We start from the raw sequence: 21,941 nt of genomic DNA on the forward strand, positions 1-21,941 counted from the left end.
GGAATGCCAACAATCATGTGACATTTACAAAAGATCCTGAGCTCTAGAAAGGAACACAACACATCTGATGCTTTGATTTCAACTTTGAAAGTGTAAATAAAAATCCCAGTTCAAACTCAGAATTATGGAAGTGTGATACTAAATGCATGTTGTTTTACATCACTGAATTGTGAGGATTTCTTATGCAGCCATCAATTTTGCAGCTGTTGTTATTAGATACTACATTATAATTTTTATCCTGTGAATACAATGCTATCACCTTTGGTTTAAAGAGGATTACGTATTTTAAATAGATTGACAAAAGAAAGGAAAAAACAAACTTTTATATACAGGAGTTGGCAAAAGTAGATTTACAATTGTGAGTACATGAAGCAGAGTTTATTCTTGTATTATTATTTATTAATTTTTGTGTTATTTTCCATACAAATAACTATAAACCTACTTTTGTAATCCTCTGTATACTAAAATATGTATTAACTCTAGAAATCTTCATTCAAATAAATAAACATAGATATATAGATAATATATAGATAGATTGAATATATATAATTTCCTTTCAGATTTAAGAACCGCCATGATCATTGCTTATATTGGTAGTCTAATGGTGATGAATACTTGCAGATTTTTATTTCCTCAAATATCTTTACTTTGACTTCATTTTTGAAGGATACCCCTGCAAGATGTATAATTCTGGTTGACATTTTCATTTTTTATTCAGCACTATGAATATGTCATTCCAATCCCTTCTGACTTCTATAGGTTCTGATGAGAAACTATCCATTTTTATTACTGTTCTTTGTATGTGAGCTACCATTTTTCCAAATGCTTTCAATATTTTCTCTTCAATTTAGGCTTTCTGCAACTTAGTTATTATGTATATAAGAATTATTTTCTTTTATCCAACTTGATTGTACCTCTTGAATCTGTAAATTAATCTATCTCAAAAAATATTTGTGCTGTTTTAAGCCATTATTTCTTCATACATTTTTTTCTGCTTTTTTCTCTCTTTTTCTCCTGAGATTCTGAAAATGTATATGGAACTATATATAGTGCTGTATTATACATCATGTATATTATATATTCCAATTATATATATTAGGAATTAGGGGCAATCTTTAAAAACAAGAAACTACAGAGAGGGTGATCCTTATTTCTTTTAAATTCTTTCACTGTAGTCACATTTTACAGACAGGGGAAGAGACTAAAAAAAGCAACAAGTCATAAAATGAATAAAATGTGTATTACACATATGGGACAATGTATAACATATATATGTAAGACCACATTATATATTCCTATATATTTTTAAGGTTCTGATCATTTTTTTCTGCAACTTTTTACTTTTCTTCAAATTTGGCAATTTGTATTGTTTTATCTCAAGTTTATGAAATATTTCTTTTGCTGCTGTTTAAAACATGCAGCAAGTTTTTATTATATATATTGTACTGTTCAGCTCTGGAATTTTTATTTATTTTATTTTATGTATTTATTTATTTATTTATTTATTTATTTATTTATTATCTGGGTATTCATTAATATCATATTTTCCTTAAATCTTTTGAAATGTTTTCATTATTACTGGATAATTATAGAGTTTATTTAGTTTCTGAAGTTGATAGCTAGTTTAGAGTTTTTGTCTAGTTAATACAACATCTGGGCCCTGGTTATTTCCCTGAGTGTGAGTCATACCTTCTCATGTTTTTAATGTCTGATAAATTTTGGTTAAAAGCTGGACATTGTTTACAATATATGGTAACAGCTCTCCTGTTCTTTTAAGAATTATTAAGTCTTGTTTAATTATTGTAGGAGGCATTAAATTGTGCCTGGATTCAAACTGCAAGCCTTGACACATCGTAGATATACAGTTGTTAATATATGTTTTATGACATTTTTTTTTGCATTTTTTGGTCTGTTTCCTGTACCTGCAAAATGTGACTACAACCAAGGAGTTGAGTAAAGATAAAGACTGCTTTCTCTGTAGCCCCCGATTTCTAAGTATTGCTCTCTAATTCCCAGCTGTTCAGTTGCTCCAGACTCTGTCTCTATTCTAACATCTCAAGTCCATACATTTCAATTTTCTACCATTTGGGCTTCAAATGGTTATAGGATTCACCTAGTTAAGAAAAGTGTCAGACTCCCAGATCTTAATCCATGTTTTATCTTTTAAGTCTGCATTTTTTTCTGGTCTCTGTCCCAGTGATTTGGATTATTTATGCTCTTATTTGGGATATATTAGGTTCTTGCAGTTCTCATATTTCCCTCCTAAATTTCCAGCCCCTTTTTGAGTCCTGTTATTTGGTTACTGATTCCTTTAGCTAGTCAGCTAGAGTTTTCTCCCACCATTGTCCTCAGCCTTAGCCACAAGAGTTAAACAAAATTGTTAAAACAGAAAACCAATAATTCAGATTCTTATCTCTTACAGTTGAAATATTTGAAATTAAACTCTCCTCTGGTTTCTGTCTACTTTGACATTTTTAGTGCATTTAAATAGTTTTAAAATTGTTTTATACTATAGTTTTAGGCTGAGGAGGTGAGCATAAACATTTCATTTTTCCACCATTAACCAGAAGCTTTCAATTATATTTTAAAAAATATTAAAGCTCCTCAATTAACATTTTATGTGTCTAAAATATTATTTTCATTTAATTTTAAGTATATTTTTGCTGGATCTAGAATTTTAGCTTAGCAAATTCATTTTCCCTTCAACTTTTTAAAAATTGTTTTTCTTAGCCATCTGGTTTGCAACATTTCTAATGAGAAATCAGAAATTTTTATCATTGTTCACCTGCATATGTATTTTTTCCCTAACATCTCTTAAGATTTTTCTCTTTATTATTTGATTTCAGCAATTTGGTTACGATGTACTGAGGTGTTGTTTTCTTCTGTTCTCCTCCTTGGAATTATTGAGCATTTTGGATATGCAAGTTAACATTATTCATCAAATTGAGGAAGCTGGGCCATTATTGCTTTAAAATATTTTTCTTCCCCAAAGTATTTCTGGGATTCCAATTACACATGTCAGGCAGCTGGGTATTGTTCCACCATTTTGTTATGTTTTGGCATAAGATTTTTTTTTCTTTCATTTGTTTTATACCCCTGTATACTTTAGTTTACAGGGATCCTATTACTATGTCTTCACATTCATTGATCTTTCCCCCTCTGTAGAATCTAATCTGTTATGTTTAGCAGTGAATTTTTTATTTCAGATATTACAATTTCATTTCTACAAACTGTTCAGGTTTTTTTCATAATTTCTATTTCTCTACTGAGATTCTTCTTTTTTCTCCTTTATGTTTCTTCTTCTAAACCCTTGAAATATTTATAGTAGCTGTTCTAAAATCCCTGTGAGAAAATTTCATCATTTCTATAATTTCTAGGTCAGTTTTAATTGACTAATTTTCTCTTCATTATGGATAACATTTTTCTGTCCATTCCTATGTCTAGTAATTATTTATGCTGAACATTATGGAGGGTATTTTGTTGAGTTTGTAGATATTTAGTGTTTGGTCAATGGCTCCTATGCAGTTCTTAAGAGCCTCTCCTTTTTATTTTGCCTCACTCCTTTTTGTCAGTAATGCTGTCCCTATATATTCCAGTCACCTCAGGGGCCTCAAACTCTAATCTTTTTCTTCTCAGTCCAGCAAGATTGTCATAATCCATTTGGGTTTCCCCACCCTGCAATAGATTCTGCAAAGTGCCTCTAATGCAGAGTGGTTATGGGTCCCGCCCTATTTCCTTACCTACTCTTAGTCATTACAATTCAGCTCTGTGCTGCTTTTTTCCCAACATCTGTAAATAGTATTAAATATATTTATGCAATTTTATACAAGTGAGGGCCAGTCCCGTATAGTTATTCTGTCATGAACACAAACACAAATCTCCTAAAAATTTTTAATATGTCATTTATAGGAAGAAAACAGCTAATCTCAGAGCCTATTGTGGAAGTAAAGCTATTAGGATAATTAAATTACTTCAGTTTGGGGTAGAGGAGTGTAATGTAGTTATAAAATCAGGCTGTCCCCAGACAGAAAAACCTTGGATTAGATAAACAGTTAGGGTCTTCTCAAATTCTAAATTCCATATTTCTACATTTATGATATGGTGGATTCTTTGTGTTGTAAATAATAGAAAACACAAGTCAAACTGAATTAAACTGTAAGTAAATTAATTGTAGGTTTCAGAACCGATTTGAACAAGAGACTCCATGTGACTCACCTACCATCTTTCGAGTCAATACAGTGTTAGAAAGTATCAGTTTAAGCTAGGTCTGATTCTCTTCCTTGTCATGTGATGACCGTTAGTGCCTCCTGGCTACATGTTTGTTCATTTAAGTCCAGAGGGAAACTATTTCTTTTTCAGATATTCATATATGCCCTCTAATGGGAGTAGCTTGGATCATACATTCACTCATGAGCCAACTATTTAGCAATGGAAATGGAAAAGCTATGATTAATGCATTTATCTAACCTAATCATGTGACTAAGTGAATGAAACAACTTTTATTGGTTTAATCAAATTAGAGTTTATTCTTGGAGGTAGGCCTTGAGTTGGAGGCATTCAAACCCCCTGGCTGCAACTTAATGGAGGAAAGGTACAGTAGATATTAAGATGATAGCTATAACGCCCATTTTAATTACATTAAAATTTTTGGAAATATACAAGTTTCTATTGATAGCATACATGCTAAAATGTTTTGTATAGTACAAATCACTTTGTAATTCTTAGATGCATTTATCAAAATGATCAAAGGGTTCAGTATACATAGTTATTAAAAACAGCATTTAAGATATTTTGTAAGAATACATTTGTTGGAAACCCATATACTGAAATGTGTTCATGGTTATAACTGAATCAAAAAAAATTTAACAACTTTTTCTGGGGGTTCACTTTGTGTAATTTTCTAATATCCTGCATTAAGTATGTATTTCTTAAGTAGTTGTAGAGAATAAGTAAATCCACTAAGATGATACTTATGGAGTTACAGGAGGCAACAGTTCATCACTAAGAGAATTCATCAGTGTTGTAGTTAAGAGCATCGATTACAAACTCAGCTAACCTAGGCTCGTGGCCTGGCTTCACCACATCCTACACTTCTAAAATGGAACTAATAACACGGCATCACTAATTGAATGTATCAGGCATGTTAACAATCCTATTCACAAATAATACAAATTTAAGCCTTGTATTAGTGGAAGACAGAGATTCTTTTCCAACTTTCACAAATGAGGGAACTTAAGCTTCCAAATATGTAGGTGGCCAAATTAGTATAACCAATAAGAGGAAACCACATCTGCCCAACTGAGAAACCCTTTCACCTTATCTCTACTCATGTGGTTCTGAAATTCCAGTGCACATCAGCATCACCAGGAGCACTTGTTAAAATACAGCTTTTGGGGGGCCCAACCTCCATAATTATGGATTCGCTAGGTCTGGATGTAACCTGAGAATATCGTTTCTAACAAGTTTTCTGGTAATGCTCACATTGCTGGTCTGAGGACTCTGTGATGAGGTCCACTCTTCTTCACTACATTTTCAGTGACTGTGCACACTCAACAATACAAAAATTTTTGTATACTTTCTCAAACATGCAAGCATTTACTATTCCTCATTTTGGTATTTATTTCCTAATCCTTTGTCTTTGTGATTTTTGTGTTCTAGTACAGTTCCCAGGCTTATAAAGATGCTTGAGAAATTCTCCCCATAGTTATTATTCCCAGCAATTTCTCCAGTCCAGTGCCCTAAATGGTTTTCTAGTGGTCTAAAACAGTCAATGTCCCTTCTGCTTCATAATTTAATCCTAGGTAATAAATAAGCCACAAAATAAAATTTGTTATCATACCAATGCATTTACTAGGATTTTGAAAGCATTAAAGTAATTTATCACAAAAATAATTTCACATAAATAAAAAGCTCTCTGTAAGTTCTTGGTTTCATTTTACACTTGATTTTTCTCCTTTCTCTGTAGCTATGTGGCCAGGTTGGAAATAAATTTGCCTTTTGGGGTTTTATTACCTAAAGGACAGCTTTTTTCTTTGATTATGTTATTGAGTTTTTCCACCAACTTCAAGGTTTGGTTAAGAAGACCATATGCAGTCTGGGCCAGACATTCTGTATGCATTGGACTGAGTAGCAAAATGTATTATTACTTTATGTATGTTTCATTTCTCAGATAAGTTTTGATGTGATCAGCTTAAAAGGACTAATGTTGTCATCTCAAAAGTGTTCAAATCACATTCTAGTTATTTAGCATCAAAACGCCCTTTAGTTAGTATATGTCTGATGAGAAGCAAGATTCTTTTTCCTAAAATTATTTCTCAGAATAAGAGGCAATCTCCTTATATATCTTGTATTATAGTGAATTTCCACTTACTTTATATTGAATTAGATAGTAGTTAAAGTAAATGTCCTCATGTTGTACAAGTGGAATCTTGTGCATGTGAGTTGAGTTATGTTTGGATATGTATGGGACTTCTATCATTTTTATTTCCAGAATACTTTGGACCTAAGAAACTGAAATAAATTAGTAATTAAGATCCTTTGGTTACGGAACAGGAACCCAACTAAGTTTCACTAGCTTAAGCAATAAGCAGGATTGTGTTAAGAATGCAAGGTATTTTCATGAATTTCCAGAGCAGAAGAGACTGAGCTTCTTGAAGGAACTATGATAAGGAACTGAATACACATCAAGAACCCAGGCAGCATTCTCTTTGTTTTTTATTTTGACTTTTGTGTTCTGTTTACGTTTCTTCTTTCTGCATATCAACTTTTTCAAGTTATCTTGCATATGGGGGAAGGATGACTCCTCCACAGTTCATGAGAATACATTCTCCATTCAGCTGGCTAGCCTAGATGCTCAACTGTCTCTCAATCCCATTCCAAATTCTAACACAAAGAACCTAATGGGCTCATCTTATTCCAAATATTTAAGAGTACATAATAGAAATATGGTGGCCAGGGACTTACTTTAAGGAAGTAAGAAAGTTTTCATAATTTGGTCATTATGAGTTAAAAGAAAGATACAAATAAATTATGTTTTGAACAATTTTGAAAAAACAGTGTAGTTTTAGTGATCTTGTATTTGGTGTCAAGTATACCTTTAGAGACAGTATATGACAGTAAAAGAGAGGAAGCTGTCACATTTGTGTCTTTTGCTGCCCCACATCACTGCTCCCACCCCTTTTAGCACCATCTCACTTTTCCATTAGATTATAACCTTTATAAGTTCCTCAAGTTCTGGTAATACTGTAAATATCATGCCCCTTCCCTGTACCAGAGTGTCCTTGAGGCACATGTAACCTATGCTGGCCAGAGACACATTTCACCAAGTATGACTGGTTCAGGGATAAGCATGCCATCAACTCAATCAGATTCTTCCTGAAATTCGATATGGGACATAAAGGGGAGGGATGTTTTCTTTTTGGATCATAAGCCATAAACATGTGACTTTGGGGTTGTCATCATGCCTGCTCAAGGCACCAGAATTGTTGAAAATAAAGCAAACAGCCCTAAAGAAGGAACGCCAAAAAAATATCATTTGGTCCCTTGGGGCCCACAATACCTGAAGTGTACTTTCAAGTTATAGAAGCCAATCAAATTACTTTGTTGTTGCTATTATATTTAAGGTAATTTGGGTTGGGTCTCCAGTATTTGCCGCTGAAAGAGTACAATGAAAGCAGTTATATTATGTGTCTCAGAATTGACTGTAAGATATTAACAAGAAATACAACTTCACAATCCTTTATTCAAATCCTTTGGTATAAATACCTTTTAGAATTCAGAAAGGCAGAAAGATGCATATCCTACATATCATATAACAAAACCCTGAGAATCTGAGGTTCTGGGCATCACACCATAAGAAAACATGTTAATTTTTCCTCAGCAAAATGTAAGAATAGCCACAACAAGCAAGATAAATTAAGCCTACTAATCATGTTATGTTATCTCAAGTCCAGTTATATATTTTCCTCAAATGGAGGTTAATAAATAATTTTATTTTCAGAGTGCTGCATTTTGCAATTGTGGATAAGTGATTATGGATATATTAGTCAGTTTAAAGTTTCAACCACATATAGTCATTGCTGATCCCTGGCTTCACCTCTGCTGAGCCACATTCAGAAGTTCTACTGAGTGGAACCTACTAACCTCTTGCTTGTACCAGTTAAACTCATATGAACTTAGTCATAATGGAGCCACAGGAAAGCTCAGCAGAATCAGGTATCTTGTAATGGAAACTCCAGCTCCACTTATACTTGCTCTGTGACCTGGGAGTCCTGTGGTATAGGTTAATGAAATAGCATGTGCCAAGCACTTAGTATGCACTGAAGAAATATTTGATCTATTTTCCTTGTTTTCTATCTTTTCATTGACATAGACAAATTACTCTTCAGGTAGTCTTCCAGCTGTTTTTGCTGAGGTATGACTATTCTCTGCTTCACACTCCTGGGAATCCTCTGAAATAATTTGGTCCATGCAAGAGACTATCCCTAGATTGAAATTGTATACTAGGTTCACCCCAAGGAAGCAACAGGAAAATATCTCTGAACCCACTTCTGGACTCCTCTTGCCATTAACCAGTGGTCAAAATAATTGCAGTAGGCTGAACAGTGACTCCCCAGAGACATCCATGTTCTAATCCCTTGAACCAATGAATATGTTGCCTTACATGGTAAAAGAGATTTTGTATATTCAATTAAGATAAGGATCTTGAGATAGTGAGATTCTTCTGTACTATCTTGTAGGCCCAATGTAATTATAAGGTCCTTATAAGAGGGAGCCAGGGAGCCAGAGGTAGGAGTGGTACACTTAGAAGATCGAGGAAGAGGCAACTGACCAAGGAACATAAGCAGCCTCTAGCAGAGGAAAAGTGCAAGGAAACGGATTCTCTTCTAGAGTTTCCAAAAAGAACCAGTCCTACCAACTTCAACTTCAGTGAGATTGATTTTGGACTCCAGACATAATCTAATAAATCTGCGTTGTTTTAAGCCACTAAGATTGTGGTAATTTTTTAAAGCAGCAAAAAGAAAATAATACCATCCTCAAGGACAGTCTTTGAAAGAAAAAGGAAAGGACATGTTGTTTAAGTAGAGTGTTAAATAGAAAGGGCAATGTTCATAGCAACAATATTCATAATAGAAAATGTTCATCAGTAAAGAAATAGATAAATAAAATGTGGCATATCCACATGGAAGAGTGTTATTTGGTCATAAGGAGAAATGAAATTCTGACACATGCTACAACATAGATGAACCCTAGAAACACACTAAGTGAAGTAAACCAGACATAGAAAGACATATTGATTCCACTCTTATGAGGTACCTAGAATAGGCAAATTTTCAGATACAAAGTAGAATAGTGGGCACCAAGACTGGAGAGATGTGACAAGAGGGAGTTCTTGCTTAATAGGAACAGAATTATTGTTTGGGATGATGAAAAGTCTGAAAGTGGAAGCACAACAATGTAACTTATTTAATGCCACTGAATTTTACATTTACAAATGGTTAAAATAGTAAATTTTGAGTTATGTATATTTCACCACAATAAAAATAAATAAAGAAGGGAGTGATATGTCTTATTCACTTTTCTTTGGTTGCACATGGAATGGTACAATGGAGTGAGCTGATTGCATTAATATGTGCATATGTATATGCATGCATGGTACTTTGCTTTTTTTATGCACAAGTAAATAGAGTTGTCTGGTTTCTCTCTAAAACCTTTGAGTTGCTTTCTAATTGTCTGGTCCTTGCAGAGCAACAACCCCACCCCACCCCCAACAAGGACTGGTAAAGTAGAGCCACCAGAGTACACTTGACTATAAACACATTCTTGCTAAGACAGTCACCACAGAAAATTAGCTCTTCCCCATGGAAAGATATATTAAATCAACCCATCATTTGCCAAACTTTATTCTTTTGCAAGCCAAGGTCAAAATTTTGCTATACTTGCACAATTGCATGTACTATTTTTGTGAGCAAATGATAACTATTGCCCATAAGAAGTCTGTGCACTTTTGCCCACTGCATCTTGGTATCAGAGTCAGCAAGTAAAACACAACACAGTTAAACACTGGATGAAACAATGAGTAAAGGCAGAGGAAGAACAGTTTCAGTTATAAGTATAGGCCTTCCATGGCCAGCAAGACCCTCCAGGTAATCAACATGGGGCAACTGACCTGAATGTTATCCCATTCTGTCACAAGAAGAAGTGTAACCAAAAAAACAAGTGGGGTCTTCCTGCTCACCACCAACAGGCAAAAACTCTGGAGGCAGAGCTCAGTAGAAAGGAAAAGGAATCTTTCATTCAAAGGCTATACAGTTTAAAATAATGGCAAGTTTCTGCCCTGAAGCCTGTTTCCTCTAAGACATCCAAGGAAAATCACCTTGCCACCCTCTACCAGCTCAATTTAAGGCTGTACTAGTAAACTGTTCTCCCATCCAAAAGTACCATCCTTTAAGAAATGCAGGTGGTTTGGCTGGTTTTCATTACTGTCTGGCTTCAGGAGTCTTTCAGAGTCTGTGCATCTGGGTGCCCTACTCATAGCACACTGTCTTCTTCCTCTGACCACTGTCCTCTAATGCATCTGTGAGCCTGGCAGGGCAGGACCCATGCAACGCAACTCCAGTCACCAGTGCTGTCATGGCTTCCCCTGTAGGGGAGGAAGAGAGGGCTTGTTGCCTGGCCACATGGCTTCCAAGGACCACCAGTCAATGCTTCCTCCCCATCTGCCCTATCAGCCCAGTGCCTACTATGCTTCTGGCTAGGAAGGCCTATGGAGCACTCAAAGAGGGGTGCCAGGAATATTCCCAGACACCACAGTCTTTAGGGCCTGCTGGCCCAGGAACTTGAGCCCTCAGAAACGAGTAAAGGGGGGAGAACAAAAAGAGTTCTGTTTCCACACTTTGCATGTTATATAGTCAGGCCCCAAATCCTCAGTGCAGCAGAAGCATGAAAGAGAGTATTTCCCTCTGTCACTCTGCACTGCCAGGTTGCTGTGGCAACAGTGAATGGACAGTTCTTCATGTTTCCCAACCTGTCCTCTATCTCCAGGATGCAAGGAACAGGTTTTTTCCCTGCTCCTTGACCAGTTATCCGGCCAGAACCTACCCCCTAAACAATTCCCCTTTTTAAAGCTTCTGAACTTTGTAATCTCACAAAGACATCTGAGTGGAGATTTGATCTTTCTGGAGCTACTTCCTGTTGGCTAACTGCATAGTCTTCATATAAACTTTGAGAATTCCAGCAGGCATGCACTGCGGAGATCTCATCTTGCAACAGTGGGAGACATGCCTCCTAACACAGTTCAACTTTGTTTTTCTGAGCAAATTAATACAAATTGCTCCAGACTAAAGATGGTGGCAAGGTAGGAGGGAACAGATTCCACTTCCCTCTACACATGGGAGAAAAACCTGGTTGATTTATGGAAGAACAGAGCAAACAGCCAACAGTACCCCAGCATATGTGAAAATAGGAGACCAAAAATTGTACAAGACTTTGAAAAACCAGACATTAAGAAGAGTGCTTCAGGACAATAAGGTCCCTGGGACCAGCGTGGGGACCAGGGCAACTACAGACCCAGGCCCGGCACCTGCTGGGTCTGCCACAGGGTTCTTGGGAGAGAGCTGGGTCAATGGCTCCTTCCCCACCAAACAAGGTTTGAACAGTACTGGGAGAGACCTGGTTGCATGAAGTTGCAGAGAGAGGAATAAGGACTCAGTGGCAAACACACAGGGGATGTGAGCACCCACAGAGTCTGTGGATGTTTGGCTGGGGAGAATTGAGAGTTGGGCCGTGATGGGCCCTGACCCTGATATTCCCTGGTCTGGTTGGAAAATTGGGCTGTGTGGGAGGCCAGGCCTCTGTACAGAAGCAGGCTTGAGTAGGAGGAATTTCTCAGAAAGAAAAAGTGAAAAAAGACACTATTTGGGGAATTCTCCTGCAGCAGCCACTCCAGCCTCCTCCCCACCCAACCAGGCAGCACACCCAAAGTGGCGAGGAAGGCCCTGCAAACCCCTATAGCCCTGGGAAGAGTGTGTATCCAAACCTGAGGAACTGGAGGCGGCCTGGCCGAGTGCACACGCACACACCCTGAGGAGACTGCACTCTGGGGAAGGCCTGGCTCCCACACCCAAAGCCTTGGGGAGAGGCACCCGGGTAGCCCTGGGGAGAGTGTATGCCTGAACCTGTGGAACCTGAGGGACCAGAGGCTGCATGGGAGTTGGGCTGGAGGCTAACTGAGTGTGGATCAGGAAAGGAGGAAAGCAAAACCAACAGCCCCTCAGCCTGCTGCAGCCAGGAAAACAAGCAAAACCGGTTTGGCCAGTTTGAAGCCAGCAAGAGGCTTTTTTTTTTTTTTTTTTTTTTTTTAAGTGATTCTTTACTTTTTAAATTTTTTAAATCTTTCAAATCCTTTTTGCTCTCTTTCTTTGTTTCTCGTTCTATTCCTTCTTCTTTTCTTTCCCATTTTATCGCTTCTTCCTTCCTTCCTTCTTCTTTTTTTCTTTAAATTCCCACAAGAGAGACAAAAAAACTTAGAACTGTGAAAAGACCAGAGTGGGACCCAAAGAGGGCTCATCCAAAAAGCTGACACAGTGAGACAAGTTTCACTTCGATACTACAGAGAACCTGCATGTTATTGCATATTTACATTATTTTTTTCATTACTCTTACATCTTTTATTGTATTAATATTTTTGTATTCCTCTTCTTTCTGTCTAGTCTTCTTTGCTTGGCTAGTTAAATTGTATTGTTTGACTGGTTTCCCTTGTTCTCTCTTTCGTAGTGTATTGTTAATTTACTGTCCTTCGCTTTGTGTTCCATTAGCACACTACTCAAGGTCTTGTGTTCCATTAGCACACTACACAAGGTCTTATGCTTCCTATTCATGCTATACAGATCACATAGCTTCTGTCGTATGATTGTTGTGCCATTACTATTGTAAATAATTGCTGTTCCATGCAATTGTAAAAACTACACAACATCCCTCCCAGACCTTAGCCCACTTCACAATTTCCTAAACTCCATTACCATAGTGCTTAACTCTATTCTCTCACACACTACGCTTATTTTCTATCCTTCACTCTCACCTAACCTCAGAGTTTGACCTCTCACATGATAACTGCTTTCCAGCTCCAACCCATAACCCTTCCCTCCCCAATGAGAGTCTTATCTTCTTTCCACCCTTTCTAAAAAGTGGCTAGTTGGGTGGAATACCACAGTTAACACTATAAATAGCCAAAGGATCCCCTATCTCTTCTCTACCAGCTGCTACTGTAAATATCATAGAATGCACTCTTGCTATCTTAAAGTATTTTGCCTTCCCCCTCCAAATGACCACAAAAAAAGAGTAGGTGGAAGCTGTGAACACCAGGATACCTACTAGATGAGGAAACCCAACAACAAAGGAACCACCAAGAGATGACAACAGAAGAAGGTTGAGGAGGGAGTGAAGGCCACACTGACCTCAATCCAGGACCTATCTGGAAATACAACTAAATCATAGAGAAACTACCCAGTGCAAACAACTGAACAAGAGCAAGAGAGAATCCTCAACACCTTGTACACATGGAAGAACCAGCTTCAACACAACCTGCCCTCACCAGCACAACAAAACACAAGAGGTGGTGGACAGAGCGACCCTCAGTTAACCAGCTGGTGAGAAGGACCCACCAAAGAAAGACCCAACAACCATCAAAACCCAAAGACAAACACAGAGACAACATAAACAACAGTCTAAGGCCAGAGATCTCGGGATATCAAGGAGACTGCACCACTGAATCTCACAGGTATTCTACCACAGAAGTTCACACCATAAACCCAGGGAGCCAGAACAGATCAATTTAAGAAGCTGAGGCTAACAAGAATGGTCTCAAAAACAATGTGAAGACAAAGAAACAATCCCCAAATGAAAGGGAAAGAGGAACCCTCAGAAAGAATGCTAAATGAAATAGAGGCAACTCAACTACCAGATATTGAGCTCAAAGCAATGTTTATCAGGGAGCTCAATGAGCTCACAGTGAAGTACCATAAAATACAGGGAAACTACAATGAACTCACTGCAACCATATCAACATGAAGAAGGAAATAGAAGCTACCAACAAGGGCCAAGAGGAAATGAAGAATACAATTTCTGAACTGAAGAACACAATAGAAGGAATCCAAAGCAGGCTCTGTGAAGCAGAAGATTGGATCAGTGAGCTGGAGGACAAGGTAGAAAAAAACACCCAGAAGGACCAAGAAAAGGAAAAGGAAAAGAGGCTCAGAGAGAAAGAAGAAGGATTAAGGGAAATGCAAGACACTATGAAATGTAATAATATCCATATAATAGGGATACCAGAAGGAGAAGAAGAAGAGCAAGGGATAGAAAACCTGTTTGAAAGGTAATGATGGAAAATTTCCCTAATTTGATGAGAGAAAAAGTCACACAAATCTGGGAAACACAGAGAGTCTCAATCAAGAGGAACCCAAAGAGACTCACTTCAAGACACATCATAATTAAAATGGCAAAATTCCAAGACAAAGAGAGAATCTTAAAGGTAGCAAGGGAGAAACAGGAAGAAACATACAAGGGAGCCCCAATAAGGCCAACAGCTGACTTCTCAATGGAAACGCTCCAAGCCAGAAGAGAATGGCAAGAAATATTCCAAGTAATGAGAACCAGAGGCCTGCAAGCAAGGCTACCTTACCCAGAAAGGCTCTCAATCAAGATACAAGGCCAAATAAGGAGCTTCCCAGATGAAAGAAGTCTAATAGAATACACTTCTACCAAACCAGCTCTGCAGGAGATGCGAAAGGGAATACTTTAAGGAAAGGAAGGAAGAGAGAGGGAGGGAGAGAGAGAGAGAGAGAGAAAGAGAGAGAGGAACACAGGTACGAAAATGGCAAAGAATAAGTACCTATCAATAATGACCTTAAACATAAATAGATTAAATGCTCCAATCAAACGACATACAATAGCTGAATGGATAAGAAAGCATGACCCACACATATGCTGCCTACAAGAGACCCACCTCAGGATAAAAGACCTACACAGACTGAAAGTAAAGGCTGGAAACAAATTTTCAAAGCAAATGGACAGGAAAAAAAAACTGGGGTAGCAATACTCATATCACACAAAATAGACTTCAAAAAAAAAAAAGGTCATAAAGAGAGACCCAGAAGATCACTTCATAATACTCAAGGGAAGAATCCACCAAGAACACATAAATATTGTAAACATATATGCACCCAACATAGGAGCACCCAAATACATAAAAGAAAATCTTAGAGGACTTCAAGAAAGATATTGACAGCAACACACTTATAGTGGGGGATTTTAACACCCCACTGTCAAAAATGGACAGATCTTCCAAACAAAATATCAACTAAGATATTGTCGCATTGAACAGTGTCCTAGATGAAAGGGACTTAGGCCATATATATATATGTATATATGTATACATGTATATATACATACACACACACACACACACACACACACACCATATATATAGCCTTTATCCCAAAGAGGCTAAATACACATTATTTTCAAAAGCACATGGAGCACTTTCAAAGACAGACCACATGATAGGACACAAAACAAGCCTCAACAAATTCAAGAAAATTAAAATCGCACTAAGCATTTTCTCCAACCACAGCAGATTGAAACTAGAAAAACTAGAAACCAACCCCAAGGAAAAAATCCCAAAACACTCAAAATCAGGGACAGTGAATAGCATGCTATTAAACAATGAATGGGTCAAGAATGAAATTAGGGAAGAAATCAAGAAGTTTCTGGAAACAAATGAAAATTAACTCACAGCAACCCAAAACTTATGGGACATAGTGAAAACAGTCCTAAGAGGGAAGTTCATAGTGATACAGGCCTACGAAAGAAAGATGGAAACCTTTCAAACAAACAACCTAACCCTACGCTTACAAGAAGTCGAGGAACAACAAGAAAGACAGCCCAGAGCAAGTAGAAGGAAGGAAATAACCAAGATCAGAGCAGAATTAAATGACATAGAGACTAAAAGCACAATTCTAAGGATCAATGGATCCAGGAGCTGGTTCTTTGAAAAGATAAACAAAATCAACAAGCCTTTAAGCAGGCTTATCAAGAAAAAAAGAGAGAGGACCCAAATAAACACAATCAGAAATGAAAGAGGAGAGATTACAACTGATACCACAGAAATACAAAGAATTGTAAGAAATTACTACGAAGAACTGTATGCCAAGAAATTTGAAAACCTAGGTGAAATGGACAAATTTCTAGAAAAATATAATCTTCCAAAACTCAATGAAGAAGAAGCAGAAAGCCTGCACGGACCAATAACAGCAGATGGAATTGAAGCAGTAATCAAAAAAACTCCCAACACACAAAATCCCTGGAACTGAAGATTTTAAGGGACAATTCTACAAAGCATTTAAGGAAGAGCTAACCCCTATCCTTCACAGACTATTCTAAAAAATCCAAAATGATGGAAGACTCCCAAACTCTTTTTATGAAGCCAGCATCATCCTAATCCCAATACCAGACAAAGACACAACAAAGGAAGAAAACTTCAGGCCAATATTGCTGATGAACACAGATGCTAAAATCCTCAACAAAATTTTGGCAAACTGCATCCAACAATACATTAAAAAGATCATACACCATGACCAAGTGGGATTCATCCCAGGGATGCAAGGATGGTACAATATTCACAATTCAGTAGATGTAATACATCACATAAACAAAAGCAAAGACAAAAACCACTTGATCATATCAATACATGCAGAAAAAGCATTTGATGAGGTACAGCACCCATTTATGATAAAAACACTCAGCAAAGTGGGAATAGAGGGAGCATTCCTCAACATAATAAAGGCCATATATCAGACATCTACGGCCAACATCATACTCAATGGGCAAAACCAAAAATCTTTTCCACTGAGAACAGGAACAAGACAAAGTTGTCCAATTTCACCACTTCTATTCAACATAGTATTGGAAGTTTTAGCCACAGCGATCAGAAAAGAAAAGGAAATAAAAGCCATCCAAATCAGAAAGGAGGAAACAAAACTGTCATTGTTTGCAAATGACATGTTAGTGTACATAGAAAATCCTATAGTCTCTGCCAAAAAGCTTCTTGATCTAATAAATGAATTTGGCAAAACAGCGGGATACAAAGTCAATATCCACAAATCAAAGGCATTTTTGCATACCAACAATGAAACAGCAGAAGCAGAAATCAAGGAGAAATTCTCATTCCTCCTTGGTTAGGTTTATTCCTAGGAATTTTATTTTTCTTGTTGCTGTATCAAATGAGAATTTTTTGGAAATTCTCATTTGGAGATATTGGAATGAGGAAAAATTCTCATTCCTCCTTGGTTAGGTTTATTCCTAGGTATTTTACTTTTCTTGTTGCTGTATCAAATGAGAATTTTTTGGAAATTCTCATTTGGAGATATTGGAATGAGGAAAAATTCTCATTCCTCCTTGGTTAGGTTTATTCCTAGGTATTTTACTTTTCTTGTTGCTGTATCAAATGAGAATTTTTTGGAAATTCTCATTTGGAGATATTGGAATGAGGAAAAATTCTCATTCCTCCTTGGTTAGGTTTATTCCTAGGAATTTTATTTTTCTTGTTGCTGTATCAAATGAGAATTTTTTGGAAATTCTCATTTGGAGATATTGGAATGAGGAAAAATTCTCATTCCTCCTTGGTTAGGTTTATTCCTAGGTATTTTACTTTTCTTGTTGCTGTATCAAATGAGAATTTTTTGGAAATTCTCATTTGGAGATATTGGAATGAGGAAAAATTCTCATTCCTCCTTGGTTAGGTTTATTCCTAGGTATTTTACTTTTCTTGTTGCTGTATCAAATGAGAATTTTTTGGAAATTCTCATTTGGAGATATTGGAATGAGGAAAAATTCTCATTCCTCCTTGGTTAGGTTTATTCCTAGGTATTTTACTTTTCTTGTTGCTGTATCAAATGAGAATTTCTCCTTGATTTCTGCTTCTGCTGTTTCATTGTTGGTATGCAAAAATGCCTTTGATTTGTGGATATTGACTTTGTATCCCGCTGTTTTGCCAAATTCATTTATTAGATCAAGAAGCTTTTTGGCAGAGACTATAGGATTTTCTATGTACACTAACATGTCATTTGCAAACAATGACAGTTTTGTTTCCTCCTTTCTGATTTGGATGGCTTTTATTTCCTTTTCTTTTCTGATCGCTGTGGCTAAAACTTCCAATACTATGTTGAATAGAAGTGGTGAAATTGGACAACTTTGTCTTGTTCCTGTTCTCAGTGGAAAAGATTTTTGGTTTTGCCCATTGAGTATGATGTTGGCCGTAGATGTCTGATATATGGCCTTTATTATGTTGAGGAATGCTCCCTCTATTCCCACTTTGCTGAGTGTTTTTATCATAAATGGGTGCTGTACCTCATCAAATGCTTTTTCTGCATGTATTGATATGATCAAGTGGTTTTTGTCTTTGCTTTTGTTTATGTGATGTATTACATCTACTGAATTGTGAATATTGTACCATCCTTGCATCCCTGGGATGAATCCCACTTGGTCATGGTGTATGATCTTTTTAATGTATTGTTGGATGCAGTTTGCCAAAATTTTGTTGAGGATTTTAGCATCTGTGTTCATCAGCAATATTGGCCTGAAGTTTTCTTCCTTTGTTGTGTCTTTGTCTGGTATTGGGATTAGGATGATGCTGGCTTCATAAAAAGAGTTTGGGAGTCTTCCATCATTTTGGATTTTTTAGAATAGTCTGTGAAGGATAGGGGTTAGCTCTTCCTTAAATGCTTTGTAGAATTGTCCCTTAAAATCTTCAGTTCCAGGGATTTTGTGTGTTGGGAGTTTTTTTGATTACTGCTTCAATTCCATCTGCTGTTATTGGTCCGTGCAGGCTTTCTGCTTCTTCTTCATTGAGTTTTGGAAGATTATATTTTTCTAGAAATTTGTCCATTTCACCTAGGTTTTCAAATTTCTTGGCATACAGTTCTTCGTAGTAATTTCTTACAATTCTTTGTATTTCTGTGGTATCAGTTGTAATCTCTCCTCTTTCATTTCTGATTGTGTTTATTTGGGTCCTCTCTCTTTTTTTCTTGATAAGCCTGCTTAAAGGCTTGTTGATTTTGTTTATCTTTTCAAAGAACCAGCTCCTGGATCCATTGATCCTTAGAATTGTGCTTTTAGTCTCTATGTCATTTAATTCTGCTCTGATCTTGGTTATTTCCTTCCTTCTACTTGCTCTGGGCTGTCTTTCTTGTTGTTCCTCGACTTCTTGTAAGCGTAGGGTTAGGTTGTTTGTTTGAAAGGTTTCCATCTTTCTTTCGTAGGCCTGTATCACTATGAACTTCCCTCTTAGGACTGTTTTCACTATGTCCCATAAGTTTTGGGTTGCTGTGAGTTAATTTTCATTTGTTTCCAGAAACTTCTTGATTTCTTCCCTAATTTCATTCTTGACCCATTCATTGTTTAATAGCATGCTATTCACTGTCCCTGATTTTGAGTGTTTTGGGATTTTTCCTTGGGGTTGGTTTCTAGTTTTTCTAGTTTCAATCTGCTGTGGTTGGAGAAAATGCTTAGTGCGATTTTAATTTTCTTGAATTTGTTGAGGCTTGTTTTGTGTCCTATCATGTGGTCTGTCTTTGAAAGTGCTCCATGTGCTTTTGAAAATAATGTGTATTTAGCCTCTTTGGGATAAAGGCTATATATATGGTGTGTGTGTGTGTGTGTGTGTGTGTGTATGTATATATACATGTATACATATATATACATATATATATGGCCTAAGTCCCTTTCATCTAGGACACTGTTCAATGCGACAATATCTTAGTTGATATTTTGTTTGGAAGATCTGTCCATTTTTGACAGTGGGGTGTTAAAATCCCCCACTATAAGTGTGTTGCTGTCAATATCTTTCTTGAAGTCCTCTAAGATTTTCTTTTATGTATTTGGGTGCTCCTATGTTGGGTGCATATATGTTTACAATATTTATGTGTTCTTGGTGGATTCTTCCCTTGAGTATTATGAAGTGATCTTCTGGGTCTCTCTTTATGACCTTTTTTTTTTTTTGAAGTCTATTTTGTGTGATATGAGTATTGCTACCCCAGTTTTTTTTTCCTGTCCATTTGCTTTGAAAATTTGTTTCCAGCCTTTACTTTCAGTCTGTGTAGGTCTTTTATCCTGAGGTGGGTCTCTTGTAGGCAGCATATGTGTGGGTCATGCTTTCTTATCCATTCAGCTATTGTATGTCGTTTGATTGGAGCATTTAATCTATTTATGTTTAAGGTCATTATTGATAGGTACTTATTCTTTGCCATTTTCGTACCTGTGTTCCTCTCTCTCTTTCTCTCTCTCTCTCTCTCTCCCTCCCTCTCTCTTCCTTCCTTTCCTTAAAGTATTCCCTTTCGCATCTCCTGCAGAGCTGGTTTGGTAGAAGTGTATTCTATTAGACTTCTTTCATCTGGGAAGCTCCTTATTTGGCCTTGTATCTTGATTGAGAGCCTTTCTGGGTAAGGTAGCCTTGCTTGCAGGCCTCTGGTTCTCATTACTTGGAATATTTCTTGCCATTCTCTTCTGGCTTGGAGCGTTTCCATTGAGAAGTCAGCTGTTGGCCTTATTGGGGCTCCCTTGTATGTTTCTTCCTGTTTCTCCCTTGCTACCTTTAAGATTCTCTCTTTGTCTTGGAATTTTGCCATTTTAATTATGATGTGTCTTGAAGTGAGTCTCTTTGGGTTCCTCTTGATTGAGACTCTCTGTGTTTCCCAGATTTGTGTGACTTTTTCTCTCATCAAATTAGGGAAATTTTCCATCATTACCTTTCAAACAGGTTTTCTATCCCTTGCTCTTCTTCTTCTCCTTCTGGTATCCCTATTATATGGATATTATTACATTTCATAGTGTCTTGCATTTCCCTTAATCCTTCTTCTTTCTCTCTGAGCCTCTTTTCCTTTTCCTTTTCTTGGTCCTTCTGGGTGTTTTTTTCTACCTTGTCCTCCAGCTCACTGATCCAATCTTCTGCTTCACAGAGCCTGCTTTGGATTCCTTCTATTGTGTTCTTCAGTTCAGAAATTGTATTCTTCATTTCCTCTTGGCCCTTGTTGGTAGCTTCTATTTCCTTCTTCATGTTGATATGGTTGCAGTGAGTTCATTGTAGTTTCCCTGTATTTTATGGTACTTCACTGTGAGCTCATTGAGCTCCCTGATAAACATTGCTTTGAGCTCAATATCTGGTAGTTGAGTTGCCTCTATTTCATTTAGCATTCTTTCTGAGGGTTCCTCTTTCCCTTTCATTTGGGGATTGTTTCTTTGTCTTCACATTGTTTTTGAGACCATTCTTGTTAGCCTCAGCTTCTTAAATTGATCTGTTCTGGCTCCCTGGGTTTATGGTGTGAACTTCTGTGGTAGAATACCTGTGAGATTCAGTGGTGCAGTCTCCTTGATATCCCGAGATCTCTGGCCTTAGACTGTTGTTTATGTTGTCTCTGTGTTTGTCTTTGGGTTTTGATGGTTGTTGGGTCTTTCTTTGGTGGGTCCTTCTCACCAGCTGGTTAACTGAGGGTCGCTCTGTCCACCACCTCTTGTGTTTTGTTGTGCTGGTGAGGGCAGGTTGTGTTGAAGCTGGTTCTTCCATGTGTACAAGGTGTTGAGGATTCTCTCTTGCTCTTGTTCAGTTGTTTGCACTGGGTAGTTTCTCTATGATTTAGTTGTATTTCCAGATAGGTCCTGGATTGAGGTCAGTGTGGCCTTCACTCCCTCCTCAACCTTCTTCTGTTGTCATCTCTTGGTGGTTCCTTTGTTGTTGGGTTTCCTCATCTAGTAGGTATCCTGGTGTTCACAGCTTCCACCTACTCTTTTTTTGTGGTCATTTGGAGGGGGAAGGCAAAATACTTTAAGATAGCAAGAGTGCATTCTATGATATTTACAGTAGCAGCTGGTAGAGAAGAGATAGGGGATCCTTT

The sequence above is a fragment of the Phyllostomus discolor genome, chromosome 7, assembly GCF_004126475.2.
Source record: "Phyllostomus discolor isolate MPI-MPIP mPhyDis1 chromosome 7, mPhyDis1.pri.v3, whole genome shotgun sequence".
Classification (NCBI taxonomy): domain Eukaryota; kingdom Metazoa; phylum Chordata; class Mammalia; order Chiroptera; family Phyllostomidae; genus Phyllostomus; species Phyllostomus discolor.